A 21,201-nucleotide genomic window follows, 5' to 3' on the forward strand; every position below is an offset into this window, starting at 1 on the left:
CTTTTAATCTATAGATTTCTCCTCCATCTCTCTTTTTTCCTTGCAGTTTATTAGTTGAAGAATCTTGGTTTCCATGGTCTAGACTTTGCTAATTGCATTTCCATAGTTTAATGTGTTACTCTCTCCCTTATATTTCCTATAAACTGGTAGTTTAGAGCTTGGTAAGATTCAAGTTCTTTTTTTTTGTTTGTTTGTTTTTTGTTTTTTTTTATTCTGCAGGACTGCTTTCCTGGATAGTACATAATGTGTTCTTCCATCAGGAGGCACATAATGCCTGGTTGTCTCTCATTTTATGATATCAGCAGATGTTCATATGCAGTGCCTCAATCTATTAGGTCAGCAGTTCTCAAAGTGTGGTCCTCAGACCAGCAGTACCTACTTCACCTGGAAACTTGTCAGAAATGCCAAGTCTCACTCCAGACTCACTGAACCAGAAATGCTGAAGTAGGCCCTAGCAATCTGAGTTTTAACAAGTCCTCTAGGGGGTTTTGATGCAGGTTAACATTTGGGAAGCCTCGCTTTTAGTTCCTCAAGGGTTGCTCAAATCTAATATTTAAGACTGACATTAACTCAAAAGGGTTTAGGCAAAATAAAGAAAAACCTCCGGAAGAAGTACAACCATGCTCAAAAGAGGCAACTAGAAGAGCAAGCATATTTTTAAATAATTCGAAAGGCGTAAATATGGAATCAACGCTGCTTCACTGAGAAACACACATTAGAAAAAAATAAACTCACAAATAGAATACATTAGTGGTTGCAGAGCAGGGAGGGGGTGGAGGTTGAAATGGATCAAGGTGGTCAAAAGGCACAAAACTTCCAGTTATAAGATAAACAAGTCCTGGAGATGTAATACACAGAGTAGAAACTGTGGTTACTAATACTACATTGTATATTTAAAAGTTGCTGAGACCAGATCTTAAAAGTTTGCATCACAAGAAACAAATTTTATGGCTATATGTGGTAATGGAGGTTAACGACTTATTGCGATCATTTTGCAATATATGCAAATATCAAATCATTATATTGTACACCTGAAACATTATATTAGTTTATAATAGTTTATTAATTATACCTCAATTTAAAAAAGAAAACAAAAGATTGAGAAGCACCAGTCTAAACCCATTAAAAGCAAAACAAATACATTAGAGAAATTCAAATTTCTCTAAAAAGAATTTCTCAAAAAGAAAGGCTTACTCGTTTAAAATATTTTAAATTACTTCTTGAAATAATCGGATAGATTAGGAATGCTTTAGATTCTACACAGTATCTCGTCAAGATTTTTTTAAATGGAGAACAACAATAATGTTGAGTTAATAAACAAGTGGACGGAAAAAAGGCAATGCTTTGGGCACTTTGGCATTCGAAGGCTTGAATTCAGAACGATGCAACCACAATTCAAATTATTCCATACAGGTTTTATAGCAGTACCTCTACTTCCAAGATACACAGTCTCTGAATAGAGAATAATAGAGAAAGCATGGGGAGTCAGGGGATCTGGATTAAATTTGGCTCTGCCCCTTTCTGAGACTGTGACTAATTTAAAGTGCACTGGACTGTACAGTAAGTGGAAAACAACCCCACCAGCCAGCCATAACCCCTCTCAGGCTGGTCCAGACAACCTGCCTAAAGGCAGTATCCGGCTTCCTAATGCATCTACAAAACACCTTGTACCTTCATTTCTCATTCAGGCAAGAAGTGTTACTGAGCTTGCTACATGCCAGGTTCTGTGCTAGAAGCACACAGTCTGCAGACAAATAAGCAATTTCAAGGGTAAGGGCTATCAGCAAGGTTAACACATTGATTATAGACACCAATGGGTATCCATTTCTTGCAAATGGACCCTTATATGTTTATGTAAATGAATAAAAATAACCCTTCGTGCAAAATTCTGCAAACTTTCAATATAGGACACGGTGAAATTAGACAAACTAACAGAAAATTCACTCAGAGAACATTTTCTTCCTTTTCTTAAAGTTCTTTAGCTCCTGGCTTCTGGAAATTTCCACCAAACTCTTCATACATTCTCAGCAAGTTGTCTTTCCAAACCTTGCCCCTAGGCATCTAGAGGGAGGAAGTCAGTCAACCACATGGTCTAAAGCCTGGGGTCCAGCAGGTCTTGAATAGCAATAGTGCTCTCAGTGGCCTCTCTTCTCCCGGCTAGTGCCAGGGACCTCAACCCAGGTGCCTGAGAAAAGAAGATGGAAAGTTGTGGTTTTGTTAGGATGCTTTGTGTAAACCCATAGTGTGCAAAACCTTTTTTATTATATAGTGTCAGCTAGGAAAGGGGAAAAAAAAATATACCAAGCCTAAGTCTGCAAGCTTCCAAAGCACGACACAACACATTAAAGGTTTAGTGTCATGAACAATCAGGTCCTTGTCGTCTACCCATTTGCTAGCAGTTTCCACAAATAACAGGCAAGCTCTAAATTTTCATAAAACATTTTGGCAGCTCAGGATGGGCCAGCTCTCTGGCGGTCTCTCTAAGGAAATGACTGCAAATGTTTTTTGGTGTGAACAGCCTTAAGTATTTTAAATCCTTGGTAAATAGAGTTGCCAAAAGTCCCAAAAATGTTTTACTATTTCTGAATTGGACATTCAGGATGATTTCTGGGGGAGTTTTTTCAACAACAAATATTTCAGTAAATGAGTTATCCAAATTCCCTTTCTTAAATGTTGATGACTCTGGAAGACCTTGTAAACGAGAAACAAACCTTAGTAGCCAAATTGCAAAGATTGAGATAAATAGAAATTTCCTAGAAAGCACACTATAAAGACAACATGGCTATTGAGGCTTCCAGGAATAACATACACCCACAGTTTTTATTATATGAGAATACGGATTTTTTTAATTTAAATTCAATTAGCCAGCATAGCATATAGTACATTATTAGTTTCAGATGTAGTGTTCAAGAATTTATCAGTTGGGTGTAACACCCAGTGCTCATCACATCACATACCCTCCTTAATGCCCACCACTCAGTTATGCCATTCCCCCCACCCACCTAAGCAACCCTCCCCTCCAGCAACCCTCAGTTTCTTTCCCTGAGTTAAGAGTCTCTCATGTTTGCCTCTGTTTTCCCTCTCCTTCCCCTATGATCCTCTACGCTGTTTCTTATATTCCACATAGGAGTGAAACATATTATATGATAATTGTCTTTCTCCAATAGACTTATTTCACTCAGCATAATACCCTCTAGTCCCGTCCATGTTGATGTAAATGGTAAGGAGAATACTGATTTCTAAATAAAAAAAAATTTTTTTAAGATTTTATTTATTTATGCGTGAGAGACATAGAGAGAGAGAGAGAGAGAGAGAGAGAGAGAGGCAGAGACACAGGCAGAGGGAGATAAATCAAAATTTTGAGTAATGAGCATAACTTTACGAACCTGAAATGATTCTAGACTTCTTTCAGCAAGTTATCCTAAAGAATGTTAATTCTAAATCTGGCCAAAATGGTAGCCACTAGCCACATGTAGCTACTTTCAATTAATGAAAATGAAATAAAATTTAAAATTCAGTCCCTTAATCACATTAGCCTCATTTCAAGGGCTATACAACTATATGTGCCTAGTGACTGTGATATTGGACAGTGTAGAACATTCCTAGCTCAGAGAAAGTCATACAGAACAAAACTGTTCTAAATCCTTACTACTCAAAGGGTGGGTTAGCAGCTTCAGCAGCATTCAAGTGCTTCTTAAAAACACAGACTCTCATGCCCCCCACAAACCTGCTTCATCAGAATCTTCATTGTAACAAGAGGCCCAGGCGATTTGGGTGCATATGAAAGTTTGAGAAGCACTGGTTTGAATCAGTGTTTTGCCAAACTGGCTTTGATCATAAGAATCACCTTGAACACTCATTAATCATTCAGAGTCCAGGGCCTTGCCCTCCACCTACTAAATTTGACTCTTCAGAGCAGGTGTATGGAAATCTGTGTGTTAAGCACTCTAGGTGATTTTATTACCCTGGAATTGAGCACTGATATATTTTTAAAACTCCCCATTATTCTACTGAGCAGCCAAGATTAAGCACCACTGCTATAAATGATTTGATCTCAAAACTGCTCTGGTCTTAAAATTGAGTATTAGATTTTTAAACAGAAGTATTTACTATTTTATTTTATTTTATTTTATTTATTTATTTATTTATTTATTTATTTATTTATTTATGATAGGCACACAGTGAGAGAGAGAGAGGCAGAGATATTGGCAGAGGGAGAAGCAGGCTCCATATTTATTTATTTATTTATTTATTTATTTATTTATTTATGATAGGCACACAGTGAGAGAGAGAGAGGCAGAGATATTGGCAGAGGGAGAAGCAGGCTCCATGCACCGGGAGCCCGACGTGGGATTCGATCCCGGGTCTCCAGGATCGTGCCCTGGGCCAAAGGCAGGCACTAAACCGCTGCGCCACCCAGGGATCCCAGATTTTTAAACAGAAGTAAAATGAAACGATATTATAAGTAAATTATAATGTGCATCTTAGAAACTCAGCTAAAGATCTCCTTATTCTCTATTCCATGCTTTTTTTTTTAGATTTTATTTATTTATTCATCAGAGACACAGAGAGAGAGAGAAAGAGCCAGAGACACAGGCAGAGGGAGAAGCACGCTCCTTACCGGGAGCCCAATGTGGGACTCGATCTCAGGACCCCGGGATCACAACCTGAGCCAAAGGCAGATGCTCAACCACTGAGCCACTCAGGTGCCCCCCTCTATATGATATTTTTCTGGTTTTATTATCTATTTTTTCAAGTCTCAGCTTTCTGAATAAAACAATTACTAAATGAGGATTTCTAATTTTTCTAATTTTTTGAACTCTACAAATCCTACCATAAAATACACACTAATGACTCTAGCCAATAATGAAATCCAGATACAATAAAGTCACAGTATTTTAACAGCAATAGTAAGCAGATAAGAAACCCCCAGACAAAGGGCCCCTGGGTGGCTCAGTTGGTTGAGCATCCAACTTTCGATTTCAGCTCTGGTCATGGTCTTGGGGTGGAGCCCTGCATTGGGCTCCTCACTCAGTGCAGAGTCAACTTGAGATTCTCTCCCTCTGCCCCTCCCTCCACTCTCACACATGCACAAGCATGCTCACTCTTTCTCAAATCTTTAAAAAAAAAAAAAAGGAAGAAAGAAATCCCCCAGACAAAAGACCACCCACCTATGAAGAAATAACAGCCCTATAAAGATAAGGAATGGGTAACAAAAAGAGAAGTAGCTAAAATTAATATGCTATCAACAAGGAAAAGATGAAAAGGAAGTGTTCAGAATAATAAAACAAAACCAGCAAAAGACAGTTGGTTCCCAGATATTAATTTTATTATTATGCTTTATGACTGAACTTTTATAGCCCTAGATGCCTAGGATAGAAAACAAGAAAGCTTTAACATTCATTAATCATCCAACTTAAGAAGTTAAAAAAAGAAGGAATAAATCCAAGGAAAGTAGAAGAAAAGAAAAAATAAAAGCAAGTAAGAATATCAATGAAATAAAGATTGAACAGACTAACAAAGCTGAAAGTTGGTTCTTAAAAAAAAGGAAACACATTTAGAAATGATTCATAAGGGACGCCTGAGTGGCTCAGTGGTTGAGTGTCTGCCTTCAGCTCAGGGCATGATCGTGGGGTCCTGGAACTGAGTCCCACATCAGGTTCCCCTCTGCCTATGTCTCTGCCTCTCTCTGTGTCTCTCATGAATAAATAAAATCTTTTAAAAAAGAAATGATTCATAAATTCAGTTTCCCCCAGATTAATCTGTAGATTCAGTGCAATTGTAATCAAAATTCCAGTCGAGGGGCGCCTGGTTGGTGCAGTCCATTGGGCATCTGACTCTTGGTTTCAGTTCAGGTCATGCCTCATATCCTGCACTGTGCTCAGTGGGGAGTCTGCTGGAGACTCTCTCTTTCCCTTGCTCTCTGCCTCTTCCCTTGCCCCACTGGCTTGCTCTTTCATTCTCTCAACTAAATAAATAATTTTTTTAAAAAATCCAGTGGGGTTCCTTTCCTGATAAGCTGATTCTAAACTTTGTATCAGGGTCTCTCACCTTTGACAGTGTTGACATTTGGGTCCAAATAATTTTTTGTCCTGGGGAGTTGTACTATTACATTGTAGGATGTCTTCTAGCGTCCCTCACCTCTACCTACTATATGCCAGTAGAAACCTATCCCTCAGCCCCAAATTGTGGCAATCAAAAATGACTATAGACACTGCCAATGTCCAGGGGGAGGGTGATAATATCACTCCCAGATGAGAACAACAGCTTTGTAGCTTTAAAAGGAAGGAACCAAAAATAGCCAGAATACTTCTGAAGTAGAACAGATTGGTCTCTCAGATCTCAAGACTAATTATGAAGTTATAGTAATTAGGACAATGATATGGTACTAGAATAGACCAGCGAGCCCAGATATAGATTGTCCCCCTCCTGAATTACAAACAGGGAGAAGATATTTGCAACTGAGACAACTAGAATATATAAAGAACCCCTACAAATGAATAAGAACAACACAAGCAACCAAATAGGAAAATGGAAAAAATTCATTGTTATGGGCTAAATGTTTGTGTCCCCCCAAAATTCATATGTTGAAATTGTAACCCTCAATGTGATGGTATAAGAATGTGGAGCCTTTGGGAAGTGATTAGGTCATGAGGTGGAGCCCTCCTGAACGAGATTGGTGCCTTCAACAAAAAGACCCCAGAGAGCTCCCTTTCCATCTACAATGAGAAGATAGTCACATACGAAACAGGAAGTGGCCTCTCACCAGACACCAAATCTGCCAGCACCTTGATCTTGGGCCTCTCAGCCTCCAGAACCATGAGAAATAAATTTCCGTTGTTTATTAGCTAACCAGGCTATGGTATTATAGCAGCCTGACGGGACTAAGACAGGCATAAACAAACACTTCAGGGGATCCCTGGGTGGCTCAGCAGTTTCGCGCCTGCCTTTGGCCCAGGGCGCGATCCTGGAGTCCCGGGATCGAGTCCCGCGTCAGGCTCCCGGCATGGAGCCTGTCTCTCCCTCTGCCTGTGTCTCTGCCTCTCTCTCTCTGTCTCTCTCTGTCTCTCTCTAGGTCTATCATAAATAAAGAAAAATAAATCTTAAAAAAAAAAAACAGACACTTCACAGAAGAGAAAACACGTATGACCAGTGGACATGTTAATAGATATTAAACACCATAAATGATCAGCGAAATTCAAATCAAGACCACAATGAGATGCTACTTTACACCCATTAGTTGGCAAAAATTTAAAAGTCTGGTAACACCAAGTGCTGAAAAGGACATAGATCAAATGAATCCTTTGTATATTGCTGTTAGGATAATATATTAAGGGGCACCTGGGTGGCTCAGGAGGTTAAGCATCTGCCTTCAGCTGAGGTCATGATCCCGGGGACCTGGGATTGAGTACCAAATTGGGCTCCCTGCTCTGTGGGGAGTCTACTTCTCCCTCTCTCCCTCTGCCCCTAGCCTTCACTCATGCACTCTCAAATGAGTAAATAAAATCTAAAAAAAAAAAAAAAAAAAAAAGAGTATATTGATATAATCCTCTTAGAAAATAGTCTGACCTTATATCATGAAGTTGAAACTTACATGTTCTATGATAGAGATATTCTACTCCTAAATACATCAGAGAAATTCTTATGTAAGTATCTTAAGAGACATGTACATATATGGTCATAGAGGCATTGTTCACAATAGCAAAAATCTGAAAACTACCTAAATATTCATTGACAGAAGAGTAGATTGATCAACTGTAATACATTCATACAATGGATTATTATACCTCATTGAAACACATACCAACAAGGATGAGTCTTAGCAATATTATTTTAAGTAGATCAAGTCCACAAATATTTCATACAACTCAATATTCTTTTTAAAAGTTAAAATCAGGGACGCCTGGGTGGCTCAGCAGTTGAGCGCCTCCCTTCCGCCCAGGGTGTGATCCTGGAGTCCTGGGATCGAGTCCCACATCGGGCTCCCTGCATGGAGCCTGCTTCTCCCTCTGCTTATGTCTCTGCCTCTCTGTGTCTCTCATGAATAAATAAATAAAAATCTTTAAATAAATGAATAAAAATAAATAAAAATAAAAGTTAAAAACAACTGGGATGCCTGGCTGGCTCAGTCAGAAGGGAATGTGACTCTTGATTTCAGGGTTGTGAGTTCAAGGCCTACATTGGGTATAGAGATTACTTAAAAACAAAATCTTAAAAAAAAAAAAAAAAGTTAAAAACAACTAAAATTATAGATGGACTTTTAGGTCTGAGTATAGATAGGTCAAGGAAAGCAAGATAATGACCAAAAAAGGGTTCAGATGGTTATCTCGGCTGAAGACCATATAGTGGGATGAATATTGTTGACTAACTCCTAGCTTTCATGGTGGGTGGTAGGTTCACTGGTGCTTATTTGTGTATAATTTTTTCTTTAAGTATAAAGCTCTATACCCAAAGTAAGGCTTGAACTCACAGACCCAAGATCAAGAATCTCATGCTCCACCGACAGAGCCAACCAGGCGCCTCTACTTACTTGCAATTTTAATTCGATAGATGGAAGGATAAATACCTAGATTGATGGAAAGACACAGTTAGAAAGGGTAATTAAGTCAAATTTGTGTACCAAAGTCCACTAAAAACATATTACATGTCAAATGTTTCATAATTAAAGAAAATGGAGCCCCACATCAGGTTCCCTGCTCAGCGGGTTGTCTGCTTCTCCATCTCCCTCTGCCATTCCCCCTACTTGTGCTCTCTCTGTCTCTCTCTCTCTCTCTCTCTCTCTCTCGCTCTCTGTCAAATAAATAAATAAAATATTAAAAAAAAAAGAAAATGGAAAAATAAGAACACACTCACTGGAGCTTGTGGATGTATTTCTGAAAAACCATACACACATTTTTTGGGGGGCCACTGGTATTGAAATCAAATTTCAAATGTCTTACTAAACCTTGCCTTTTGTCGTTGTTTTTGTTTCTAATAGCAACCTCGAAACAGATCTTTTCGTAAGGTAAATAATCACTGTGCTGTGCATATAATTATCCTCTAATTTGCATATTTAGTAAGTTTTCACTTCCAGCCACTTTCTCACATCTCTTTTGTTCCGTGTGTGTATACACATACACATATATAAAACCTCTACATTATCATCTCCTTCATGCAAATAGCTACCCAGGGGACCCCCCCCCACACACACAAGTCTCCTTCTCTCTTAGGGTTTCCATCCCCTCAACACAGCTTATCCTGCTTACCCTGCTCTAGCCTGGCATCTCTCACTTCTCCGACCCTGGCTTCTCATCGCATCTCGTTGCCTGAGCCCGTCTTTGGGAACAGGACTATGCTCTTTGGTTTCTTTCCTTTTCTTTTAAGAAAACACTACCCTCGGGCAGCCCCGGTGGCGCAGTGGTTTAGCGCCGCCTGCAGCCCAGGGCGTGATCCTGGAGACCCTGGATCGAGTCCCACGTCGGGCTCTCTGGGTGGAACCTGCTTCTCCCTCTGCCTGTGTCTCAGCCTCTCATTCTCTCTCTGTGTCTCTATGAATAAATAAATAAAATCTTAAAAAAAAAAAAAAAAAGGGAAACAGTACCCTCAAAAGTGGAGCTTGAACTCATGACCCCAAGATCAAGAATCACATGCTCTGGGATCCCTGGGTGGCGCAGCGGTTTGGCGCCTGCCTTTGGCCCAGGGCGCGATCCTGGAGACTCGGGATCGAATCCCACGTCGGGCTCCCGGTGCATGGAGCCTGCTTCTCCCTCTGCCTATGTCTCTGCCTCTCTCTCTCTCTCTCTCTGTGACTATCATAAATAAATAAATAAATAAAATTAAAAAAAAAAAAAAGAATCACATGCTCTACCAACTGGGCCAGGCAGATGCCCCAGGACTATGCTCTTTGAATCCGTAGCTCCTTCTTCATCCCCAACAACCACACCCCCGTTCCCCATCTCTCCACTCTAGAGATCCAGGCCTATTCCTTTCCTCATTCAACAAATATTTACCAGCCATTATCACTATGTGCAATGCACTGAATTAGGTACAATGGGAGATCCAGGTGAACCAGAGGAAACCCTGGCCTCAGAAATGTGCAGATCAGTGGAGGAGGTAAATATATATAGCAGAAGTAATTATAAGAGAGAAAAGAATGTGTCCGGTGTCGCCCACACCTATAAAATCAACATTGATTCAGATCCCAGGATGAACCTGACTTAAGGCAGGAAGCAACAGACTCCAGCCCCTGGAAGGCTGGACATGAGCACTCAGCTGCCCTTCCTCATCATTTGGTTCTGTCGTGGGGGCCTTAATTCTTATATGCAGGATTCTGACTTTTTCACTGCATCCGAGTTCCTGTTCTGGAAACTTGGTTAACATCTCAGTCCCCTACAGGAGGCTCCAGGCCTTAGCAATGGATTCTATCTTGGCCTCTGCCTCCTTTCCGATTCTAGTAACTTTCACAGTATGTCTTTTCTTTGGCTCAGGGTCCTTGAACCAGAGAATTGCCCCTGAACTGTCCAAGAACTGCAGCTACTAGATGGAGTCTTCTGAGATCTTCCTAATGATGGTCTCTGATGCCACATATGTGCACTTTCAAATTTCACCTTCCTGGGATTACTATGACTTACTGAGGATGCCTACTGCATCCTGGGTCCCCCAGGCCCTATTTCTGCCCGACTCAACCATCATTGTTGTTAGACCTCAAGCCCCTTCATTTGTCCACCCTCCGGTGGTTCCAGCTCCCCTAAGCTGTCGTTCCAGAGCTAGGGAGGGGTCAGTTCCGGGCCTCACCTCCCAGCCAGCCAGGTGTAACTGACCCTGTCCCCACTGAATACTGGGATATGACTTGGGATGCTGTAACCGGTCTAGGTCAAAAGTTCACAGAAAGTTAAGCAAAGGAAGAGGGGGATTTCTTTCTAGACAAAAGGATGCACTGGGGAAGACTTCATGGGGAAGCTCCAAAGGACTTTTTCAGGCAAAAGCACCAAAGTGGAGAAATCAGATGAGATGCATAGGAAACAGCAAATCCTTCCATTGGCCGGAGTAAAGAGCATAGAGCAGAGCGATTTGGGAAAAGCAGGCTGATTCCATTTTGTGAAGGACCTTGAACGACAGGCAATGGAGTTTGGATGTTAGTCACTCGAAAATGGGGAGCCACTATGGGTTTTTGAGAATATGATTAGAGCTGCTCTTTTCCAGTATCTGGAGTATGTGTAGTTTATAGACTGGAGACCTGTAATGAGTAGCCAACTTACAATAGTCACAATGGGAAGGGAAAGAGAGGGATAATTGTAAGAGTTGTAGAGGAGACAGTTGTAGAGGATGCCGTAACTAATACTCCCCTCCCTCTTCTTTGGTTTCAATATTCATAGATGACTTAGGTTTGAGACTCGGAAAGCAGGAAGATGGTACAGTCTATTTGACAGAAATAAGGAATTCAGGTGATTAGGGTTCTGGTCGTCAATTTCAATGTGTGTGGGTAGATCCCCCCCCACACACACACACCAACAAACAGCACTAACACCAGCTGGGTAGCCTACAACTTTTTTTTTTTTTTTAAGATTTTATTTATTTGATAGAGAGCACGAGCGTGTGCCCGCAAGCACAAGCAGGGGAGCAGCAGTCAGGAGGGAGAAACCCACGTCCTGCTCAGCAGGGAGCCCCACGCGGGGCTTGATCCCAGGACCCGGGATCAAGACCTCAGCCACCCAGGCGCCCCGGTATCCTACAATTTAACTCGATCGTGACACGATCTACCTGGGTATAGCACGGCTTCCACAGGTTAACGGTCCAATCCCACAGAACTGGATGCCACGCACAGAGCCAGATGATCACCTGTGCTTTTGATCCGACCCGCCACAAATTGGGGGTTCCAAGACCACCCGCCACTCTGGACGCCAACTGCGAACTCGGGCTGTTCCCTGTACTTCTGACCGACGCCCAGTAAATCAGAGGTTCCCAGGACCCCCTCCTTGGTACGATTAATTTGCTAGAGCGTCTCACAGAACCCAGGAAGCATTTTCCTTACCAGATCGCCGGTGTTAACTACAAAAGGATCTGAGCTGGGAGCCGCCCGACGGGAGAGACGCACGGGGCACGGGACGAGGCGCGGAGCTTCCCTGCCCGCTCCGGGCACCACTAGGGCCGCACCTTCTGGGGCTCACCAACCGGAGGCTCTCGGAACCCTGTCGCTTTGGGGGTTTATGGAGGGATCATTACCTAGGCAGGACTGATGAACTCCTGGGCCACGCGCAGTGGATTCAACCTCCAGCCCCTTCTCCCCTCCCCGGAAGTTGGGGGGGGGGGTTGTTACAAGTTCCAACCCTCTAATCCCAGGTCGGTTCCCCTGGCAACCTGCCCCAGTCCAGTTACCTAGGGGCTTTCCAAAAGCCACTCATTAACATAACTAAAGACACCTTTATGGCTCTTATCACAGGAAATTCCAAGGGCTTTAGGGGCTCCGTGCCAGGAACCAGAGGACGGCCAAATATATATTATAAATCACATCACAGGAGAAGGAGGTGGCGGAGGAAAATCAGAGCCAGCTTTCCACTGATCGTGCTAAGCTGGAATCTTAGAGAAAGGTACAAAGGGAGATAAAAATTTCAAAGTCATGGATTTGGGGGGATATTTATAAGGGAGCGGTACAGAGAAAGAGGAGGTTAGATCAAGAGCAGAATCTGAGGGCAGCCCGGGTGGCTCAGCCGTTTAGCGCCGCCTTCGGCCCAGGGCGTGATCCCGGGGTGTTGGGATCGAGTCCCGCGTCGGGCTCCCTGCGTGCAGCCTGCTTCTCCCTCTGCCTGTCTCTCATGAATAAATAAATAAAATCTTTAAAAAAAAAAAAAAAGAAAGAAAGAAAGAAAAGAGAGAGAGAGCAGGAAACAGGAACCACAGCAGAGATCCCAACAGAGAAAACGGAATATAAAGAACTGTTAGCTGAGCAAGGGCGGTTAAGGACTGAAACGCACAGACCCCAAAGGGGTAACAAATAACTTCTGCGGAGAGCGGCCGCCACTCCCAGGGCTGAGGGGTACCTGAGAGAATCTGAGGAGCCCCCCCCAGCTGAGATTCAGGCCTCGGGGTAGTTGGTGCGGCCTGAGCCAGAAGACGGCCCCCGGGGCCGAGGCGGGACCAGGTGCGCGCAGGGAGCCGCGCCAGCCGCTCGCAGCCTCGGGAAGCGCCCGCGGGCAGCGGGAGGAGGACGGTCCTTCGTCGCCCCCTATTGGCACGGCCCAACCTGGAGCCAGCTGCCGGGCGGGAGGGGGGACTTGAAGCCCAGAGTCCATAAACTAATAACCAGGACATGGGGGTTCTGGGGGTGCATCTAAACTTAGAGGGTGGGAGAAAGAGAAGCCAGACCCGGAATTGCGGATGCCAGACCCATCAAAGCCCTAGAAAACGCCACTGTATTTAGGAAACAGAGGTTATCAGACAGATCTGGCTCTTTTCCTTTTTGTTTTTAAAGATTTTATTTATTTATGCATGCATGACACTCAGAGACAGGCAGAGACACAGGCAGAGGGAGAAGCAGGCCCCATGCAGGGAGCCCCATGTGGGACTCGATCCCGGGTCTCCAGGATCACACCCCAGGCTGAAGGCGGCGCTAAACCGCTGAGCCACCGGGGCTGCCCATTCTTCTTCATTTTTTTTAGGTGAAACTAATCCCGCAGGCTGAATAGTAGTTACCGTCGGGAGATGGGATACTGGCTGGGGCCGTGAGGGGACTTCGGAGGTGCTGGAAACATCCTGTGTATGGATCTGGGTCGTAGTAACACAGATGTAGACGTAAGTAAAACTCAAGCTGCCCACGACAGGTTTGTGCACTTTCAGTGGGTTGTATCTCAATTTTTAAAAATTCTAGTAACATTTGTTTCAACACTATATGTTAACGACACTGGAATTAAAATAATCATCTATGCTAACTAACGGAATGTAAATAAAAACTTGACGGGACGCCTGGGTGGCTCAGTGGTTTAGCACCTGCCTTCGGCTCAGGGCCTGATCCTGCAGACCCGGGATGGAGTCCCAGGTGAGGCTCCCTGCATGGAGCCTGCTTCTCCCTCTGCCTGTGTCTCTGCCTCTGTGTGTGTGTGTGTGTGTGTGTGTGTGTGTGTCTCATGAGTAAATAAATAAAATCTTAAAAAAAAACTTGAAATCAAGAATAAAATAAGTTTTTTTAAAGATATTATTTATTTATTCATAGACACACACACACACAGAGAGGCAGAGACACAGAGGGAGAAGCAGGCTCCATGCAGGGAGCCTGATGTGGGACTTGACCCCGGGTCTCCAGGATCACACCCCAGACTGAAGGCGGCGCCAAACCGCTGCGCCACCAGGGCTGCCCTAAAATAAAATTTTAAAACACTCGCATTTGCTTCTCAATTTAGAAGAAAATTTTGTACTTAAAAATACTACTTAAAATAAATAACAGAAATAAATGATAGAGGGACATCTGGGGGGATCCATGGGTGGCTCAACGGTTTAGCGCCCGCCTTCGGCCCAGGTTGTGACCCTGGAGACCCGGGATCAAGTCCCACATCGGGCTCCCTGCATGGAGCCTGCTTCTACCGCTGCCTGTGTCTCTGCCTCTCTCTCTCTCTGTCTCTCATGAATAAATAAATAAAATCATTTTTAAAAAGTTTAATTTATTTAAGTAATCTCTACACCCAACATAGGGCTCAAACCCACACCCCCAAGATCAAGAGTTATATGTTCTTCCAACTGAGCCAGCCAGGCGCCCCTCTCTTTAGTATTTTACCCAAATCTTATTGAAATGGTCCATGGTGGGAGAGCCAGAAGACATTGTATGGGAGGTTGTCTGGGTAATTAGCAAGGTATTGGAGAAGGCAATTTGCTTTGCTCTTTTAAGGAGCTTAGAATACCACATACCTTTTAGAATAAGTATGACTAACACATAATGTGTATTTGGGTTAAGTAGGACTTTGTGGGCAGATCTAATCATTGACCCAACAAAATATGATGAAGTCTGGTACATTTGTAGAACGTTGAATAAGTAATTGAGAGTGGATCATTGGACATGGAGGAAGTGGCAGAACATTAACATGAAGTAATGGATGGAGCCAGATAGTGGAGGGTCTTTCAATGCCAGTACTATTGGATTTGGATTTCTCCTAAAGTTAAGAGTTTTTTGTTTTTTTGTTTTTTTTTCTTTTTAAAAAATTTAAGGGGTGGGCAGCCCGGGTGGCTCAGCAGTTTAGCGCTGCCTTTGGCCCAGGGCATGACCCTGGAGACCCAGGATCGAGTCCCACATCGGGCTCCCTGCATGGAGCCTGCTTCTCCCTCTGCCTGTGTCTCTGCCTCTCTCTCTCTCTCTCTGTCTCTCATGAATAAGTAAATAATAAAGTCTTTTAAAAAAAGATCCAAACTTGAAATAAAAAATAAAATTAATTTTTAAAACAGTAGCATTTGCTTCTCAGTTTAGAAGAAAATTTTTTACCTACCATGAGTAAATTTGGAAAATAAAGATAAAAGGACTTTGTTTCTCCAGTGGTAGGCCATGTCACTTGGAACAATTTTCCTTGTGAAAACAACTACGAATGCTAAGTGAAATATTGGTTTTAAAACTTCATAGAAACAGTGGCCCCTGGGTGGCTAAGTCGGCTAAGTGTCTGCCTTTAGCTCAGGTTAGGATCTCAGGGTCCTGGGATCAAGCCCCATGTCAGGCTCCTGCTCAAGGAGGGTCTATTTCTTCCTCTCCCTCTGCCCCTCCCCCCCATGTGTGCGCGCCCGCACACGCGCTCTTTCTCAAATAAATATTTTTAAAATTTTCATAAAAATAAGCAAACAAAAAAACTTAATGAAATCATCAAAAAGCTGGGGTGCCTGGCTGGCTCCATTGGAAGAGCTTGATCTCGGGGTTGTGAGTTTGAGCCCCACGTTGGGTGCAGAGATTTACTTAAATAAAACTTAAAATAAAAAGCTGACAGTATTGTAAAACTCAAGTGAAAAAAGATTTTTTTTAAAAGATATTTTACGTATTTGTTCATTCATAGAGACACGGAGAGAGAGAGACAGAGAGAGAGAGAGAGAGAGAGGCAGAGACACAGGCAGAGGGAGAAGCAGGCTCCATGCAGGGAGCCCAAAGCGGGACCCCATCCCGGGTCTCCAGTATCACACCTCGGGCTGCAGGCGACGCTAAACCGCTGTGCCACCGGGGCTGCCCAAAAAAAGGTTTTTTAAAAAAATATTTATTTATTTATTTATTTATTTATTTATTTATTTATTTGAGAGAGAGAGAGAGAGCATGGTGGGGAAGGGGCAGAGGGAGAGAGAGAATCTCCAACTGACTCCCCGCTGAGCACAGACCCTCAGAGGCAGGGCTGGATCTCACAACCCTGAGATCATGACCTGAGCCAAAACCGAGTAGACACCCAACTAACTAAGCCACCCAGGTGCCCCAGAATCAGGTGAAAATTTAAGAGGAATCAAGTAGCCAGGGAGGTAAACAGGGCACTTTTTGCTGCTTTTTCCCTCAGCAAAAAAGCATTCTGCAAAACATTATGTCGCAGAGTCAGACTTTCATTTTGAAAGCCAGTGGTGAGGAGTCCAATAGGAGACCCTGGGCACATTATTCTGGGATAAAAGTGAACCAGAAGGAAACATGCCACTGCTCTTACATCCAGGAGCCTGTAGTAATGCTGGCCTTGACTCTGAAAGAACAAGAGGGGAAAAAAGACTAGAAAAGTTGATGAAGTTTCATCCACAGGGTGACCCGTGCATGGCACTGCAGACCAAATTCACATCATTGGGTTGTCCACATGAAAAGCTCAAGTTATAAATATAGTTTATGGCCGTCAGATACTAGATGCTTAATGCCCTTAAGCCCCAGGCAAAAGAAGAACAAATTCTCACTGGAGGGAGTTTCTGTCATCTTAAACCATCAGGGAATCCTGACAAATAAATGTTCAGGGGCACCAACCAATGTCCACTCAAAGATAACCAAGCACACAAGGAAATAGGGCGTCATGAACAAGAAAGAGCAGAAACCAGCTTCAGATATTCTGGTCATCTGGTGCATGTTCAAACAAACAAACAAACAAACGTGTGCTTACTTTCTTTAAAGAAATAACAGACACATTTAAAATTATCTCCAGAAAAAAAGAAAATCTTTAAAAAATGAAGAGTAGATAATAAAAAGAGCCTCTAGATTGGAAAATGTTATAACCGAAATTAAAAGCTCAAACTAGACAGTGATTGGATTTGGTCAAAAAAGACTTATTGGGGGCGCCTGGGTGGCTCAGTTGTTTTGGCATCTGCCTTCAGCTCAGATCATGATCCCAGGGCCCTGGGATCAAGCCCCCTGTCGGGCTCCCTGCTAGTGGAGAGCCTGCTTCTCCCTCTCCTCCCTGCTCATGCTCGTTCTCACTATCTCTCTCTCAAATAAATAAAATCTTAAAAAAAAAAAAAAAGGCTTATTGGATAGAACAAGAGTTGGCAAACTTTGGTCTGTGGGCAAAATCTGGCCTACCTGCTTTTATAAATAAAGTTTTATTGCAACACAGCTATACCTATTCCTTTCCTTATAGTCTGTGGCTGCTTTTGTGCTAAGATGGCAGAATGGAGAAGTTGTAACAGACCCTGCATGGCCTGTTAAGGCTAAAAGATTTACTCTTCAACCCTTTACGGAAAAAGTTTGCCAACTCCTGGGCTAGAAGGAACACCAGAATTTATCCAGAATTTAGCACAAAAGAGAGACAAAAAGAAAATACAGAAGAAAGTATAAGAGAGGTGGAGGACAGAATAAGAAGATCCAACATACATTTCATTATAGGTCTTGAGGGAAAGAAAAAAGAATGGCATAAAGGTATTATTTAAAGGGCTATTAGCTGAAAAATCTTTCAGACCTGTTGAAAGATAACAACCCACAGATTCTAAAAGCTTGGTGAATCCTAAGCAAGATAAATGAAAAGAATTTCAGAGCAGTCACATCTAGCAAAACTCCAGAAAACCAAAAAGACAAAGAGGAAATCTGAAAAGCAGCAAAGAAAAAGAGATGGACTATTTCAAAGGAGTAATGGCTAGACTGACAGGTGAATTTTCAACAATCAAACAAAAACCTGGAAGGCAGGTCTTTTCAATGTGCTGAAATAAAATAATGGCTGACCTAAAATTCTACGCCCATTGAAAATATTCTTCAAGATTGAAGACAAACAAAAACTGAGAAAATGAGCTTCCGGAAGACCTGCACTAAAGTAAATACTAAAGTAAATTCTCTGGATAGAAGAAAAATGATCCCAAGGGCTCCTGTCTGGCTTAGTGGGTAGAGCATGCCAATCTTGATCTCAGGGTTGTGAGTTTGAACCCTACAGTGGGCACAGAGATTACTTTAAACAAACTAAAAAAAAAGAGAAGAAAAGTGCCTGGGTGGTTTGGTCAGTTAACAGTCTGCCTTCAACCTGTGCTGGTTTCTGTTTTGGGACATCTGGGTGGCTCAGGGGTTGGGCATCTGCCTTCAGCTCTGGGTGTGATCCTGGAGACCTGGGATCAAGTCCCACATGGGGCTCCCTGCATGGAGCCTGCTTCTCCCTCTGCCTGTGTCTCTGCCTCTCTCTGTATGTGTCTGTCATAAGTAAATAAATAAAATCTTAAAAAAAAAAAAAAAAAAAAAGAGTCTGCCTTCAGCTCAGGTCATGATCCCAGGGTCCTGGAATTGAGCCACAAGTCAGGCTCCCTGCAGAGTGGGGAGCCTGCTTCTCCCTTTCCCTCTGCCACTACCCCTGCTTGTGCTCTCTCTCTCAAATAAATAAATAAAATCTTTCAAAAAGAGAGAAAGAAGAAAATGACCCCAGAGGGCAGACCAGAGGTACAAAAAGGATTGATTGAAAGGTAAATGAAAGGGGATGCCTGGGTGGCTCAGTGGTTAAGTGTCTGCCTTTGGCTCATGGCCTGATCCCAGATTCCCAGGATCGAGTCCCACATTGGGCTCCTTGCATAGAGCCTGCTTCTCCCTCTGCTTCTCTTTCTGTGTCTCTCATGAGTAAATAAACAAAATCTTAAAAAAAAAAAAAAAAAAAGCTAATGAAATGGTAAATAGATGGGTAAATCTAAATGAATATTGACTGCATGAAACAATATAATAATGTCTAATGGGACATATATATCTGTGCTACTTAGCTTGGGCTGCCATAATAAAATACCACAGACCAGGTGGCTTAAACTACAAAAATTTCTTTCTCACAGTTCTGGAGGCTAGAAGTCTGAGATCAGGATGCCAGCAGAGTTGGGTTCTGGTGAGAGCCCTCTTCCTGGTTTGCAGATGGCTAACTTCTTGCTCTGTGCTCATATGGCAGAGGAGAAGCTCTGGTGTCTCTTCCTCTTCTTAAAAGAGGTAATAATCATATCATGGGAGCTCCACCTTTATGATCTCATCTAAACCTAATTACTCCCCAAAGGTGCCATCTCCTAATACCATTATCCTGAGGCATTAAGCCTTCCACTTATGAATTTTGAGAGGACATAAAACATTCAGTATATGTGTATACATACTTCCAGAGAGAGAGAGAGAGAGAGATGGAGAGACAGAGAGATGGAGAGACAGAAATAAAGAGAATAAAAAATATACAAAATAAAGACATATAAGTAGGATGACCATATTAGTTTATATACAACCCAGGACAGTTTGAGAGTGGAAGAAGGAGATACTAATTATGACACAGGGACAGAAGGTGTAAACCAGGACTTTGCTGGGAAAACTGGAGTATATAATCATCCTGAATATAAATCGAGAGGTAGGTATTAAAGTGGTAAATCTAGAGGTAGGTAGAATTAAAGTGTCCTAAGGTCTATGAACTTCCAGAAAAAAGGCAAAAATATGGAAATTTTTGTCGGTGTTGCAAAAGGCATATTTACTTAAATTTCACTTTCTGGGGACAGCCCGGGTGGCTTGGCAGGTTTAGCGCCTGCCTTTGGCCCAGGGCCTGATCCTGGAGACCCGGGATCGAGTCCTGCATTGGGCTCCCTGCATGGAGCCTGCTTCTCCCTCTGCCTGTGTCTCTGCCTCTCTCTGTGTGTGTCTCTCATGAATAAAGACATGAATAAATTTTTTTAAATAAAATAAAATAAATGTCACTTTCTGTTTTTATTTTTGTTTTTATTTTTAAATATAAACATACTAAACAGTCATTAACCTCATTAGCAATCAGGGGAATACAAATTAAAGTCACAGTAGGATATCACTACAAATTGTCCAAACTGGTAAAACGTTTTATTTGGAGTCTTTTCAAAGAATGCCAATTATATATCCAAAAATATGACAATACCAGGTTGTGATACTAATGTGGAACATAAGAAGCCTCATATACTGCTGGCGGGACTATAAATTGGTATAAATGCTTCAGAAAACAGTCTGGCATTATCATTAGATAATTTATTAAAAACTTCAAATTTATTAAAATTTGAAAACAAACACAGCCTCAGGTCTGTAGTTCTTCTATGTGTACACTCTGGAAAACCTGGTGCATGCACATTGTAAAGAAAATAAATGTTTAGGAATGTTCATGTCAACATGATTTGTAATAGCCCCCAAATGAAAACCCAAGTACATCTATAGTAGAATGGAAATATATACTGCCGCATATTTATAATTACACAGCTACACACTATGACATCGATGAAATCTCAAAAACCTAGCATTCAGCAATAGAAGAGGAAGAGTAAGACAGAGAGAGAGAGAATACAAGCAGTATGATTCCACTTAGCCAATACTCAAATCCAGGATGCATACCTGGGGTAAAACAAAAACAAAGAAATGTGAAAAACAAGGACTTGATTATCAAGAATTAGAAGTTGCTTCTGAGGAAAAGATTGAGGGTCATAGTCAAGGAGGTTGAATGTGCAAAACTTCCATAAGGTTCTATTTTATTGACGTGGATGACAGTCACACTGTATTTGTTGTCTTCTTTTTTGGGGGGGGGGACTTTAAGATAGAAAGTACAGGGGCACCTGGGTGGCTCAGTCAGTTGGGCAACCAACTCTTGATCTCAGCTCAGGTCTTGATCTCAGGATCCTGAGTTGGAGCCCCATGTTGAGCTCCACACTGGGCACGGAGCCTACTTAAAATAAATAACAGAAATAAATGATAGAGGGACATCTGGGGGGATCCCTGGGTGGCTCAATGGTTTAGCGCCCGCCTTCGGCCCAGGGTGTGACCCTGGAGACCCGGGATCGAGTCCCACATCAAGTTCCCTGCGGGGAGCC

The 21,201-nt window shown here is 42.5% G+C and overlaps 1 long non-coding RNA gene across 2 annotated transcripts; it reads right to left on the reverse strand.

The window, feature by feature from the left end:
• Nucleotides 1-1,044: 1,044 nt before the first annotated feature.
• Nucleotides 1,045-12,248, reverse strand: LOC119868160. Of its 2 annotated transcripts, XR_005385908.1 has the most exons (3): nt 12,011-12,248; nt 8,531-8,566; nt 1,045-2,185 (listed from the first exon to the last, which is right to left on the reverse strand). It is a non-coding gene; the product is annotated as an uncharacterized LOC119868160 (long non-coding RNA). The 2 variants fall into 2 exon arrangements; XR_005385907.1 differs by lacking the exon at nt 8,531-8,566.
• Between the last annotated feature and the right edge of the window lie 8,953 nt (nt 12,249-21,201).

This window comes from Canis lupus, chromosome X (genome assembly GCF_011100685.1).
Source record: "Canis lupus familiaris isolate Mischka breed German Shepherd chromosome X, alternate assembly UU_Cfam_GSD_1.0, whole genome shotgun sequence".
Taxonomy (NCBI): domain Eukaryota; kingdom Metazoa; phylum Chordata; class Mammalia; order Carnivora; family Canidae; genus Canis; species Canis lupus.